At 40.0% G+C, this 13,330-nt stretch overlaps 1 protein-coding gene across 4 annotated transcripts in view; it reads right to left on the reverse strand.

Moving 5' to 3' along the window:
* ARID3B (AT-rich interaction domain 3B) overlaps nt 1–13,330 on the reverse strand; it is a 47,483-nt gene that overhangs the window by 26,521 nt on the left and 7,632 nt on the right. The gene's annotated exons all lie outside the window — the stretch shown is intronic.

Here is a 13,330-nt window from a genome sequence, read left to right on the forward strand (position 1 = left end):
AACCTCGAGGAGCCTGTCCTGGCCCTGGACAACTTTTACAGAGATTCCTGAGTGTTCTCTGAGGGCACAGAACAGTAATGTGTTCTGTTGACTCCCTATCTAACAGATTCTGGACACCGCGGTCAAGGACCCGGGCAAGTTCCTAGGAGTGAACCTCAAAGTCGTGTTGAGTGAAACCACGGGACTTCGCAGGGGCTCCCAAGCTCATGGATACCAATTACTTACTTTGAAATACAAACTGGAACTAAAGTGTTTGGGCTAAACACTGCTGTCCTTGGTACTGCTGGTTTTAAATAAGCAATGCCTAACCACCTTCTCTTTGGCTAGACCAGTGGTTGTGCAGGTACTGTGTGAACCACACTTGGGGCTGCCCCACTGCTGTCTGGTTGATGATGTTGTAATGTTAAAATCCAATTTCCAGATCTCGGCAGGAAGCAAAGAAAAACACCTTTACCCTCCCCACCCCCCGTTGTAAGTGATTCCAGGAGCTAATGAGACGTGCACAAGGGGGTAACGGGCAGGATTCTAGGAGAATCCTAGGAGAGGGGAGCCCCAGGAAGTAAAACAGATCCTGGTATAAGCAACACTGTTGGACTACAAAACCCTCCTGATAAGATCAGGATTATTGCTCTTAACTAAATCACTCAGGCCTTGGAAACACCAGAGTTATAATTATCAGATGCACACCTTCCGCTGTCAGGTAACTTTAGTAGGAACCGGAAAGCGCCTTCCCACCTCTTACTAGCAACAAAGATCAATTCAAACCCGGTGGCTTGGAAAAAGAGCTAAGGGACACTTTTCTGATTAAGCAGAACGGAGGAGGGTGGGGGAGGGGAGAGGGCGCAGTCCTACCTCGGCACACAATCACTGCGTGCAATGCCCAAGAAGACTGCCCAGAAATGGGCTGTTCCTACAAAAGAAGAAGAACTAAAATGCAGTGTTGGCGATGAGGAGACCTCTATGCCAAAGAGTGACTGGCCCAGCCAAGCCCAAGTCCGAGAGCCAGAGGAAAGTCCCAGCTCCCTTTCGCTGAAGAATTTGAGTTGGCAGCACTGCCTACTCCATCCTGGGAGCGGCCTAGCAGCTGAGCTTCCACAATGGCTGCTGACACATAGTCACACCACAGGCTCAGGAAGGCAGAGGTGGAGGCTGGGCAGGGCAACACCTCACCTGACAGAGGGGCAAACTGACACCTGAAGAGGCCAGGAAACCCACCTCACGTCAATGCTTCAGAAAAGTTTCACAGAACTCCTTTTTTTCAAACTACTACGTATTTTAAATGTACAGGAAGAATACTTTTTTTTTTTAATGCTATGATGAGTTATTTCTTAAAGTTAAAAACCATCCCTCTTTCATTTTCAAGTTTGGGATTCCACAGAGGTTTCCTCTGGCAGAACAAGAACACAGTTGCACTTTGTGTTTAACTCAGACAACTTACGACGTGCAGAGCTTCTCCTAGGGCTTCTCACAAGCCCACGTCCCCGGTCTGGGGGTGGGACCACGGTCCACATAGTTCAGCTGACGCCAGCTGCCCCTGTGCCGCCTGCCACTATGTCTCCCAGGCTATGAGCTTCTCCTACAGGGGCAGTGACTTACACCTCTGTGAGCTTGTGTGGCCGGCACAGGGCCTGCTACACGGTGGACGGGCTCAAATGAATGTCAGTAACCGAAGATCAAACCCAGGAGAATCACCGCAGGCTAAGTGATAAATTTGGGGGAAAAGTACATAATTAAAAGAAGGTGAGCTTCAAGTTCTAAAGTACAAATCCATAAAAGGGATCTAGAACAAAATATAAAGCATTTCCTAAAGATAGCAGTTTATTTTAAGATTCAAGAGGGTAAAAGGAATGTGTTAAAAAAAGTTCATTCTTCAGATGTAAAATTAGCAAAGCTTTAAAAAATGATAATATTCAATGATAACAAGTGTTGGGGCGATGGGATCTCCTATATTCCCATAATGGAAATATAAAAATGTCATGACCTTTCCAGAAGAACACCACAATAGAAACAGCAGCAGCAGCAACAACTAATGATGATTGAGTACTCATTATGTACTGGGCCCTGTTCCAGCATTTTATGTGTATTAAACATTTAAACCTCAGCACAGTGCTCTGAGGTAGATATTATTATTACCCCCATTTTTCAGATGAGAAAACCAAGGCACAAGGTGCCTCGCAAACAGCGACTTGCCAGCAGAAGGATGCAAAGCGACCGAACAGTGGAGCTGAGACCAGGCAATACAGCTTCAAGTCTGTTTGGAGCTGCCTCCCGTCCTTAGTCTCCTCCTGATATTGTAATTCTGCTCTATGAATCTACCCTAAGGAAATTACTAGAAATACGGCACAATTTTATTTATAACAGTAAAAATTTAGAAATAGCCTAAAGTTCTGACATTGAAGGAATCGGCAACACATTAAGATGCTATCCGTTTGCTAGAATTAAAATAATACGGCTTTTTTAAAATGTTCAATCCCTGCTTTCCATTACTTCAAGAGGGTGTAAAGGTCTACATAAAAAATACAACTACAAAATAATAAGAATTGAAAAAAATGCTGGAGAGAGGAGGGTGTTTTTAAGTATGACAGCAACCACAAAGGGAAAGAGCAATAGATTCAGCTACATCAAAATTTAAACTCCTACCTGACAAAGAACTACAAATCAAGTTGAAAGACCAATAACTGTGAAAAATACTACCGTGTTTTCCCGAAAATAAGACCTAGCCGGACAATCAGCTCTAATGTGTCTTTCGGAGCAAAAATTAATATAAGACCTGGTCTTATTTTACTATAAGACCAGGTATAATATAATATAATGTAGTAAATATAATATAATATAAATAATAAATATAATTAATATATTATATTATATTATATTATATTATATTATATTATATTATATTAATTGTTGCTCCAAAAGACACATTAGAGTTCATTGTCCAGCTAGGTCTTATTTTCGGGGAAACACGGTAAAAACATAAAGACAAGGGCCTATGCACAGGAGTTACTACAGATCAGTAGGAAAAAGGTAACAGCATTGAAAAATGAGGAAAGGCAACAGGAACACAGCACACCAAAACTCATGGGATGCAGCAAAAGGAGCGCTAAAAGGGAAGTGTACAGCGATAAACACCTACATTAAAAGATCTCAAGTAAACTCCCTAACACTACACCTCAAGGAACTAGAAAAAGAACAACAAACTAAGCCCAAAGTTAGCAGAAGGAAGGAAATAAAGATTAGAGCAGAAATGAACAAAACAGAATAGAAAAACATCAACAAAACTACAGTTGGTTTTTTGGAAAAGATCAACAAAATTGACATTTTGCTAAACTAAGAAAAAAAGAGAAGTCTCAAATATAAAGTCAAAAACGAAAGAGGATACACTACAATTGCCACAGAAATCAAAAAGACCATAAGAGACCACACGAACAATTAGATACCAACAAATTGGATAACCTAGAAGAAATGGATAAATTCCTAGAACATGACAACCTACCAAGACTGAGTCATGAAAAAATGGCAATCTGAGCAGACCTATAATTGGTAAGGAGATTGAATCAGTAATCAAAGATCTCCCAATAAAATAAAAACTCAGGGGAGCGGATGGGTGGCTCGGATGGGTGGCTCAGCTGGTTAGAGCGCGAGCTCTGGGCAACGGGGCTGCCGGTTCGAGTCCCATAATGCGCCAGCGAGCTGCGCCCTCCGCAACTAGAATGAAGTCAATGAGCTGCCGCTCAGCTCCCAGGTGGCCAGATGGCTCGGTTGGTTGAAGCGCAGGCTCTCAACCACAAGGTTGCCAGTTCGACTCCTCAACTCCCTCCAAGGGATGGTGGGCAGCGCACCCTGCAATTAAGACTGAACACAGTACCTTGAGCTGAGCTGCCGCTGAGCTCCCAGATGGCTCAGTTGGTTGGAGCGCGTCCTCTCAACCACAAGGTTGCCAGTTCGACTACCGCAAGGGATGGTGGGCAGCGCCCCCTGCAACTAGCAACGGCAACTGGACCTGGAGCTGAGCTGCGCTCTCCACAACTAAGACTGAAAGGACAACAATTTGACTTGGAAAAAATCCCGGAAGTACACACTGTTCTCCAATAAAGTCTTATTCCCCTTCCCCAATAAAATCTAAAACAAACAAACAAAAAACCCAAACAAACCCAGGGACAGATGGCTGCACAGGTGAATTCTACGAACTATCTGAAGAAGAATTAATACCAATCCTTCCCAAACTCGTTTTTCTGAAGCCAGCATTACCCTGATATAAAAGCCAGAAAAAGACACTACAAGAAAACGACCTGATGAATACAGATGCAAAATTCTTAATAAAGTACTAGCAAACCACATAGTAGCACATTAAAAGGCTCGTACACCATGATCAAGTGGGACTTATCCCTGGGATGCAAGAATGATTCAACATACATTATACACCACATCAACAAAATGAAGAATAAAAATCGTATGATTATCCTGATACAGAAAAAAATATTTGACATAATGTAATATTCTTTCATGACAAAAAATACCAAAGTAGGAATATAAGGAAAAAAACCTCAACATTACAAAGGCAACATATGAAAAGCCCACAGCTAACATCATACTCAATGGTGAAAAACTAATGCTCTTGCTCTAAGATCAGGGCCAAGGCAAAGATGCCTCCTCTTACCACTCCTATCTAACACATATAGACGTTCTAACCAGAGCAATTAGGTAAGAATAGAAATACAAGGCATCCAAATTGGAAAGGAAAAAGTAAAATTATCTCTATTTGCAAATGATATGATCTTATATGTAGCAAACTCTAAAGATTCCACAAAAAACTTTGTTAGAACTAATAAATGATTCCGGAAACCTGCAGGACACAAAATCAACATACGAAAATCACCTATGTTTGTGTACACTAACAAGAAACAATCAGAGAAGGAAACTAAGAAAAACAATCCCACTTATAATAGCATGAAACAGAATAAAATACATAGGAATAAACCTAACCAAGGAGACGAAAGACTTGTAACACTGAAAACTACAAAACATTGCTGAAAGAAATTAAAGACACGGATAAAAGGAAAGACATCTGTGTTTATGGATTGGAAGAGTTAATATTGTTAGAATGTCCACACTACCCCAAGCTATCTACAGATTCAATACAATCCCTATAAAAAATCCCAATGGCATTTTTTTAAACAGAAATAGAAAAATCCAATTAATTGTAAAATTCACATAGAACACAAGGGACCCCGAATAGCCAAAACAATCTTGAAGAAAGATGAACAAAGCTGAAGCCTCACAGTTCCTGATTTAAAAACATAATACAAAGCTACAGTAACCAAAAATATGGTACTGATATAAAGACAGACATACAGACCAATGGAACAGAATACAGAGCCCAGAAATAAACCCACACACATAGTCAACTGATCTTTAGTAGAGAGCCAACAATAATATACAATGGAGAAAGGACAGTCTCTTCAACAAATGATGTTGGTAAAACTGGATATCCATGTGCAAAAGAATGAAATTGGATCCTTACCTTACACCATACATAAAAATCAACTCAAAATGGATTAAAAATGTAAATATAATACCTGAAACTGTAAAGCTCCTAGAAGAAAGCATATGGTAAAAGCTTCATGATATTAGTCTTGGCAATGATTTCTTGGATATGACATCAAAAAACACAGACAACAAAAGCAAAAAACAGACAAATGGGATAACTAAAAAGTTTCTGCACAGTAAAGGAATCAATCAACAGAATGAAAAGGCAACCTACAGAATGGGAGAAAATATTTGCAAACCAAGTATCTGAATAGGGATTAATATCCAAAAGACATAAGGAACTCCTACAACTTAATAGCAACTTAATATAAAATGCTTAATATCACTAGTCATCAGGGAAACTCAAACGAAAACCACATGAGATATCACCTCACATGTGTTAGGATGGCTATTATAAAAACAACAAAAAACAGAAAATAAGTGTGGGAGAGGTTGTAGAGAAACTGGAATCCTTGTGCACTGTTGGTGGGAATGTAAAGTGGTAGAGCAGATATGGCAAACAGTATGGAGGTTTCTGAAAAAATACAAAACAGAACTATCATATGATCCGGCAATCCCACTTCTAGATATTTATCCACAAGAACTGAACTTAGGATCTTGAAGAGATATCTACACCCCATGTTCACTGGAGCGTTGCTCTCAATGAGCAAGACATGGAAGCACCCGAAGTGCCCCCGATGAAGGAATGGATAAAGCAGACAATGTATATACATACAGCGGAATATTATTCAGTCATTAAAAAGGAGATCCTGAAATATGTGATAACACAGATGAACCTGCAGGACATTATGCCAAATGATTTAAATATTTAAACAAAAATGTAAATAAACATAAATAAAGTGAAATAACCAGTCATAGGTAAAAAGTTCTAGAGAGCTTCTATACGACACTGTGCTTACAGTTAGCAGCATGTACTGTACACTTAAAAATCTGTTAAGAGAGTATATATACCCCATGTGTTTTTTACAATAAAAAAGAAGGGAAAACAGACAAAAGCTACAAGCAGCTAAGGCACAGAACAAAAAAGGCAAGTTAACATATGAAAAGATAGTAATATGATGATACAGCAAATTTCAACCTTTCGAATAATCTATCCTACCAGAGAAATAGAGACAGAAAGGCACAGGGTTGCACAGCATCTACAAAGAGAGTCTGTATTTATGCCACACACACGCACACACACTCTCACATATTCCGTGACTGCACATTTAAATAGGTAAACACACACAAACAACCCTAGAAGCTGATTCATGCCTAACTGGCTTCGTCTGGGCAAGGGGGTAGGAGGGAGGGAGCAGGCGAGAGGACAGCAGGGTGTATTTTCAGAACTATACATTGTGACGCTGTACTTTCCTGTACTGTTTCCATTTTTCATGAGCATCTAATTCACATTACTTATGTGATTTTGAGATAAGTGATTATAAAAACATTAATAAACAGATCTTTATGAACATGGAAAATGGATGGGTAGCTGTAACACTGAGTAAAAAGACTAGTTGTAGAATAATATGTAGCGTTCCTATTTTTGTTGAAAACAAACAATACATATTTTTGAAGAGAAAGAGCTCTGAAAAGGTTTAGACCAAATTGTTAAAAATGACTGATGGAAGGAGAGGCTTTTACTTTATACATTTCTATATTTCTAAAATTATTTGACTCAATATTAACTTCTATAATATGTTTTTTAAAAGTTAAACTACTTTAAAATAAATTTTAATGATAAAAATTGCTTATGGTCTGTTAAATGATAAAAGTTGGACACAAAAATAAAAAATATGCCTGTAATAGGCATTTTTCAAAAAACACAAAGGGAATACAAGAAAACGTTTACAGTTAAATCTAAGTTACAATTATATATCTTCTTTACAAATTTCTTTATTTTCCATATTTTCTAAAAGGCCTGAAATTATTTTGACAATGAGAAAAAATGTATCAGTACTTTTAGAGCAATGAAACCATTGAGAAAAAGATCACCCTTGCCCTGCTCTCACCAGAATGGAGCGAGAGGGAGCCTGGGATGCACGGAGGCTGAAACCAAACGGCCTGCGTTCATAGCCCAGCTTTCTGTGAGTGCAAGCAGCGCACTGAACCCTCCTTTCCTCATCTGTAAAAGAACATAAACACGGAAAGGGGGATAAATATCAGGGCCTGCCTCACACAACTTAGTGAAATCAGGCAGGTACCTGTTTCCCCCAAAATAAGACCGAGCCGGACCATCAGCTCTAATGCATCTGTTGGAGCAAAAACTAATATAAGACCCAATATTATATTATGTCATATTATATTACATTATATTATATTACATAAGACCAGGTCTTATATTAATTTTTGCTCCAAAAGACACATTAGAGCTGATTGTCCGGCTAGGTCTTATTTTTGGGAAACATGGTAAGTATCTGGCACACAAGAGGTCAAAAGAGTCTAAGCTACTAAAAATCAAAGACAAAGAAGCAAAAAAAACCCACGAATGAGGATAATCTGATGTGGAGGTCCTCTACCACTGCCCTCTGTCCCTCTCCAAAGAAAACCTCACTTAGAAATGCTAGATAAAATTTAACACTCCACACCTCTTAAGCTTGAAACCAAGAAAAAATAGCAGAGTCCAAAGTGCCAGAAACAAAAAGGAGGGGATCAGCGAGCAGTGAGAGGCACTGAAGATGAAGAGCTCCAGGGAAAACAGGACCTGGATTGAGGGCTTAAGGGCTGAGGGCTGGGGATTCACCCACCAGGGAGAGAGGAGTCTGGGCTGCAGGTTTGCACCCCAGGAACGAGAACTGACATAAATGCAGAAAGCCAGAGGTCCTAAAGGACTACACTCCCATCCCCTATGAACTGGGGCCTAGAAAAACTGCCCACCAGCCTGCAGCAGCAGCCAGGAACCATGCCATCGGTGAGAGTCCTCACAGAAAAAGAGGGCCCATAAGAAATGGAAACCCAGGCTCTCACCAGGCACAGATGTAGACCCCAAGTTCACATTATTCCGGACCAATGACAACCAGCTAAACTTGTAGGGCCCTAGCCGAGGAGAAAACAAACCTCCCGTAGGAATGCTTCAGTAAGACAAAGCACATGGGACTCCCATGGAAACAAATCCCAACTCAAAATGAGCTTACATGGGGGGAAAAAACAAAAACAAACCACAAGAGGAAATAAACCATCATAAGGGAGAGTAACATGACATAAGGAGAACGTGCACCCTAAGAATTAGAGATAATAACAGAATAACCTAAAAGCATCTTTATAATCAGCACGTTTAAAGAACGGCAGTGTGTTGGTAATTGCTGAAAGCTGGGTAAAGAACACAGATGGTTCATTATCATTCTCTCTTTTGTGTGTTTGAGATTTCCATAATAAAAAATTTCAACAATTCCACAAAAACATTTTTTTGGAAAGTTAAAGATGTTCAAAGAGCTAAAGAAAGGGATAGAAGAACCAGGAGGTAAGAACAGGCAAATTTTGAAAGCCAAAAAATGTATAAAAATTAAACACAATATTAAGATAAAACAATTTTTAAAAGTCTTATAAAGTAGAATAGACAGAACTGAAGAGAGAGAATTAGAAATTAGAAAAACAGAATGTGAAAATATTCCAGAATGCAGGAGAATGACAAATAAGGTTATAAAAGAAAAGATACACAGGAGGTTAAATGAGAAGGTTCAAATACTTACATCAGAGTGCCGGTCGAGAAAAAAAACAGCAGCCAAGAATCCCACCCCCTCCCAAAACACATATAAGGTTGAAGGAGCAGACCAAGGCCCAAGTGGGATAAATAAAATTAAGTCCAAACCTAGAAAACTGCAGTACAAGGGCACAACAGCAGTGCCAAAAAAGAAAGTTTTAAAGCTCCGAGAGAAAGATTCACAAAGGTGACAATTAGACTAACAGATTTCTCAACAGCAAAAATAGTTGCTGGAGACAACGGAATCTTATCATCAAAGTGTTAAGAAAAATAATGGTCGATCTAGAATCTATAGCCATGAACAATTATACAAGAGTAAGGTCAAGGGCGGCTGGATGGCTCAGTTGGTTAGAGCACGAGCTATTAACAACAGGGTTCGCTGGTTCGATTCCCACATGGGCCAGTGAGCTGCGCCCTCCACAACTAGACTGAAGACAATGAGCTGCCACTGAGCTTCCGGAGGGGCAGCCGGATGGCTCAGTTGGTTAGAGTGTGAGCTCTCAACAAGGTTGCTGGTTCAATTCCCGCATGGGATGGTGAGCTGTGCCCCCTGAAACAAGACTGAAAACGGCGACTCGACTTGGAGCTGAGCTGCGCCCTCCAAGACTGGATTGAAGGACAATGACCTGGAGTTGATGGGTCCTGGAGAAACACACTGTTCCCCAATAGTCCCCAATAAAATTTAAAAAAAAAGAGTAAGGTCAAAATAAACATATAAATTTAAAAAGCTTTTTCCAGACATACCAAGATTGAGTTTACTACATGCAAATCTCTGCTAAAAAAAGTTATTAAAAAAGGGAAAAGAAGACCGAACTCAAAGGGAAAGAGTGGGATATAAGAGGTAATGGTGAGAAAAGAAATGTATAACCTTCTTGGGAAGTCTAAATAAATATTGATTGTTAGGGGGGGAAAAACTAATTTGGGGGAGGAGTGAAAACAAATGGAACTAAAATACTGGCCAAATAAACTGGAAGATAGGAATGGGAAGGCAGAAGTTAAAACTAGAATTTCTAAGGTCCTAGCATTGTTTGAAAGTAATGTATAATAAAAAGTCAAGAATACAAATTAAAATCTAAAAGTAACCAAGAACAGAAACAGAAAGTATAACTACTAAATTGGTGGAGGAGATAAAGAATGAAAAAAGAAAATTCAATTAAATGAACAAAAGACAGGAAAGGAGAAAACAAGCAAAGAATAAGGATGGTTAAACCAAAAATCAAAATTTAGAGGGCACAAATAAGTCCAAATATATCACCAATCCTAATAACTACCTGGATTACATTAACCTAATAAAAAAAGACAGATTACAGGTTTTTTAAATGTGGTCTCAAAACATAAAGAATGGAAGGTGTAATTTAAAAAAAAGTATTAACATACTAATACTAATCAAAAGAAAGCCAGTCTTACACCAAAATATTTTGGATTCACCTCTCTCTGAAATTGATCACACAAACAAAACTTAGTAAGGATGAAGAAGATTTGACCAACAATAAGCTTGATCCAATAGACAGATATATAACCCCACAATTATCAAATAAAGAGTATACATTCTTTCTAAGCAGATTTTACCGAAGTTGATCATATACAAGGCCAACACAAAGAATACTGTAACAGATTCCAGAAAATTGACATCATACTAGTTCTCTAACCACAATGATTAGAGCTTAATTATAAACTATAAATTAATGTTTTAAACAAAGATAAACCCCACATACCTGGAAACTAAAAAACACTCTTGAACCACCCATGAGTTAAAGAAGCAATCACAACTGAAATTAAGAAATGTTTAGTACTAACCAATGAAAAGCATTACATATCAAAACTCATGAGATACAGCAAAAGTTCGACCTTGACAAAAACCTACAACTTCAAATGCATTTATCAAGTAACAAGAATTTCAGGAGATGTGTTAAACATACAACTAAATAGGCTTAAAAATAGAATACACACATACGTACTAGCACAAATTATGAAACATAATAATTGGATCTTACCAATGTCAAGTCTGAGTTGTGATAGTATACTATAGTTTTTTTTTTTGTTTTTTTTTAAAGTGATTTCATATTTCTAAAGATATCTGTCTTTTTTTTTTAAAGCAGGTTTTTTTTGTTTGTTTTTTAAGATTTTATTGGGGAAGGGGAACAGGACTTTATTGGGGAACAATGGTCAAATTGTTGTCCTTTCAATCTTAGTTGTGGAGGGTTCTGTTCAGCTTCAAGTTGTTGTTTTCAGTCTTAGTTGTGGAGGGTTCTGTTCAGCTTCAAGTTGTTGTTCTTTCAGTCTTAGTTGTGGAGGGTGCAGCTTAGCTCCAGGTCCAGTTGCCGTTGCTAGTTGCAGGGGGCACAGCCCACCATCCCTTGCGGGAGTCAAACCAGCAACCTTGTGGTTGAGAGGACAGGCTCCAACCAACTGAGCCATCGGGAGCTCAGCGGGAGCTCAGCGGGAGCTCAGCGGCAGCTCAGCGGCAGCTCAGCGGCAGCTCAGCGGCAGCTCAGCGGCAGCTCAGCGGCAGCTCAGCTCAAGGTGCCGTGTTCAATTTTAGTTGCAGGGGGCGCTGCCCACCATCCCTTGCGGGCTTTGAGGAATTGAACTGGCAACCTTGTGGTTGAGAGCCCACTGGCCCATGTGGGAATCGAACCGGCAGCCTTCGGAGTTAGGAGCACGGAGCTCTAACCGCCTGAGCCACCAGGCCGGCCCCAGTATACTATAGTTTTATAAAATGTTACCACTGAGGGAAATTGCACCAGGTGTACAGGGGTCTCTCTGAATTATTTCTTACAATAGCACCTGAATATACAATGACCTCCAATGAAAATTTCAATTTCAAAAAACAAGAACAGGGCCGGCTCAGTGGCTCAGGCGGTTAGACCTCCATGCTCCTAACTCTGAAGGCTGCCGGTTTGATTCCCACATGGGCCAGTAGGCTCTCAACCACAAGGTTGCCGGTTCAATTCCTAGAGTCCCGCAAGGGATGGTGGGCTGTGCCCCCTGCAACTCGCAACGGCAACTGGACCTGGAGCTGAGCTGCGCCCTCCACAACTAAGACTGAAAGGACAACAACTTGAAGCTGAATGGCACCCTCCACAACTAAGATTGAAAGGACAACAACTTGACATGGAAAAAAAAAGGCCTGGAAGTACACACTGTTCCCCAATAAAGTCCTGTCCCCCTTCCCCAATAAAATCTTTTTTAAAAAGAATATTAAAAACAAATACCTTACCTCTACCTAAAGAAGAAATATGCACATATCTCTATTTTAATATGGAAAGCAGCAGCCTCAAAAGGGCAATGTTTTCAACTTACATAATCCTGAAATGTTTCAGAGAGAACACTAGAGTTTGGTCACAGCTCTAGAAAAAAGGAGTTTCAGTGTCTAGTATTTATGGAGCACCTTACCTACAAAGGTAGTAAACACTGAAAAGTTATAGCTTCAAGAAGTATTTAGATGCTATGGGTTGGCCTGGTGGCGCAGGCAGTTAGAGCTCCGTGCTCCTAATTCCTAATTCCAAAGGCTGTCGGTTCGATTCCCACATGGGCCAGTGGGCTCTCAACCACAAGGTTGCCAGTTCAATTCCTCGAGTCCCGCAAGGGATGGTGGGCAGCGCCCCCTGCAAAGCTGAGCTGCCGCTGAGCTTCCAGATGGCTCAGTTGGTTGGAGCGTCTTCTCAACCACAAGGTTGCCGGTTTGACTCCCGCAAGGGATGGTTGGCTGTGCCCCCTGCAACTAGCAACGGCAACTGGACCTGGAGCTGAGCTGCGCCCTCCACAACTAAGACTGAAAGGACAACAACTTGACTTGGAAAAAAGGCCTGGACGTACACACTGTTTTCCAATAAAGTCCTGTTCCCCTTCCCCAATAAAATCTTTAAAAAAAAAAAAAAAAAAGTATTTAGATGCTAACGACAATTCAACCTAAACTTTGTACGATGGTATAAATTTTACGAAGGTCTTTCACACTCATATTCTTCTTCCACCTTTGTAATATCTTTATTTTTAAAATATAAGGTCTAGAGCTAAATGAAAAATACATCAAAGTCTTCAGATAATTTTGAGCTTTGGGAGAGAAAGTGAAATAAATGAATCCAATGCAGAAGGAACAACTCT

The sequence above is a fragment of the Rhinolophus sinicus genome, chromosome 3, assembly GCF_057876585.1.
Source record: "Rhinolophus sinicus isolate RSI-liver-muscle chromosome 3, RSI-T2T, whole genome shotgun sequence".
Lineage (NCBI taxonomy): Eukaryota > Metazoa > Chordata > Mammalia > Chiroptera > Rhinolophidae > Rhinolophus > Rhinolophus sinicus.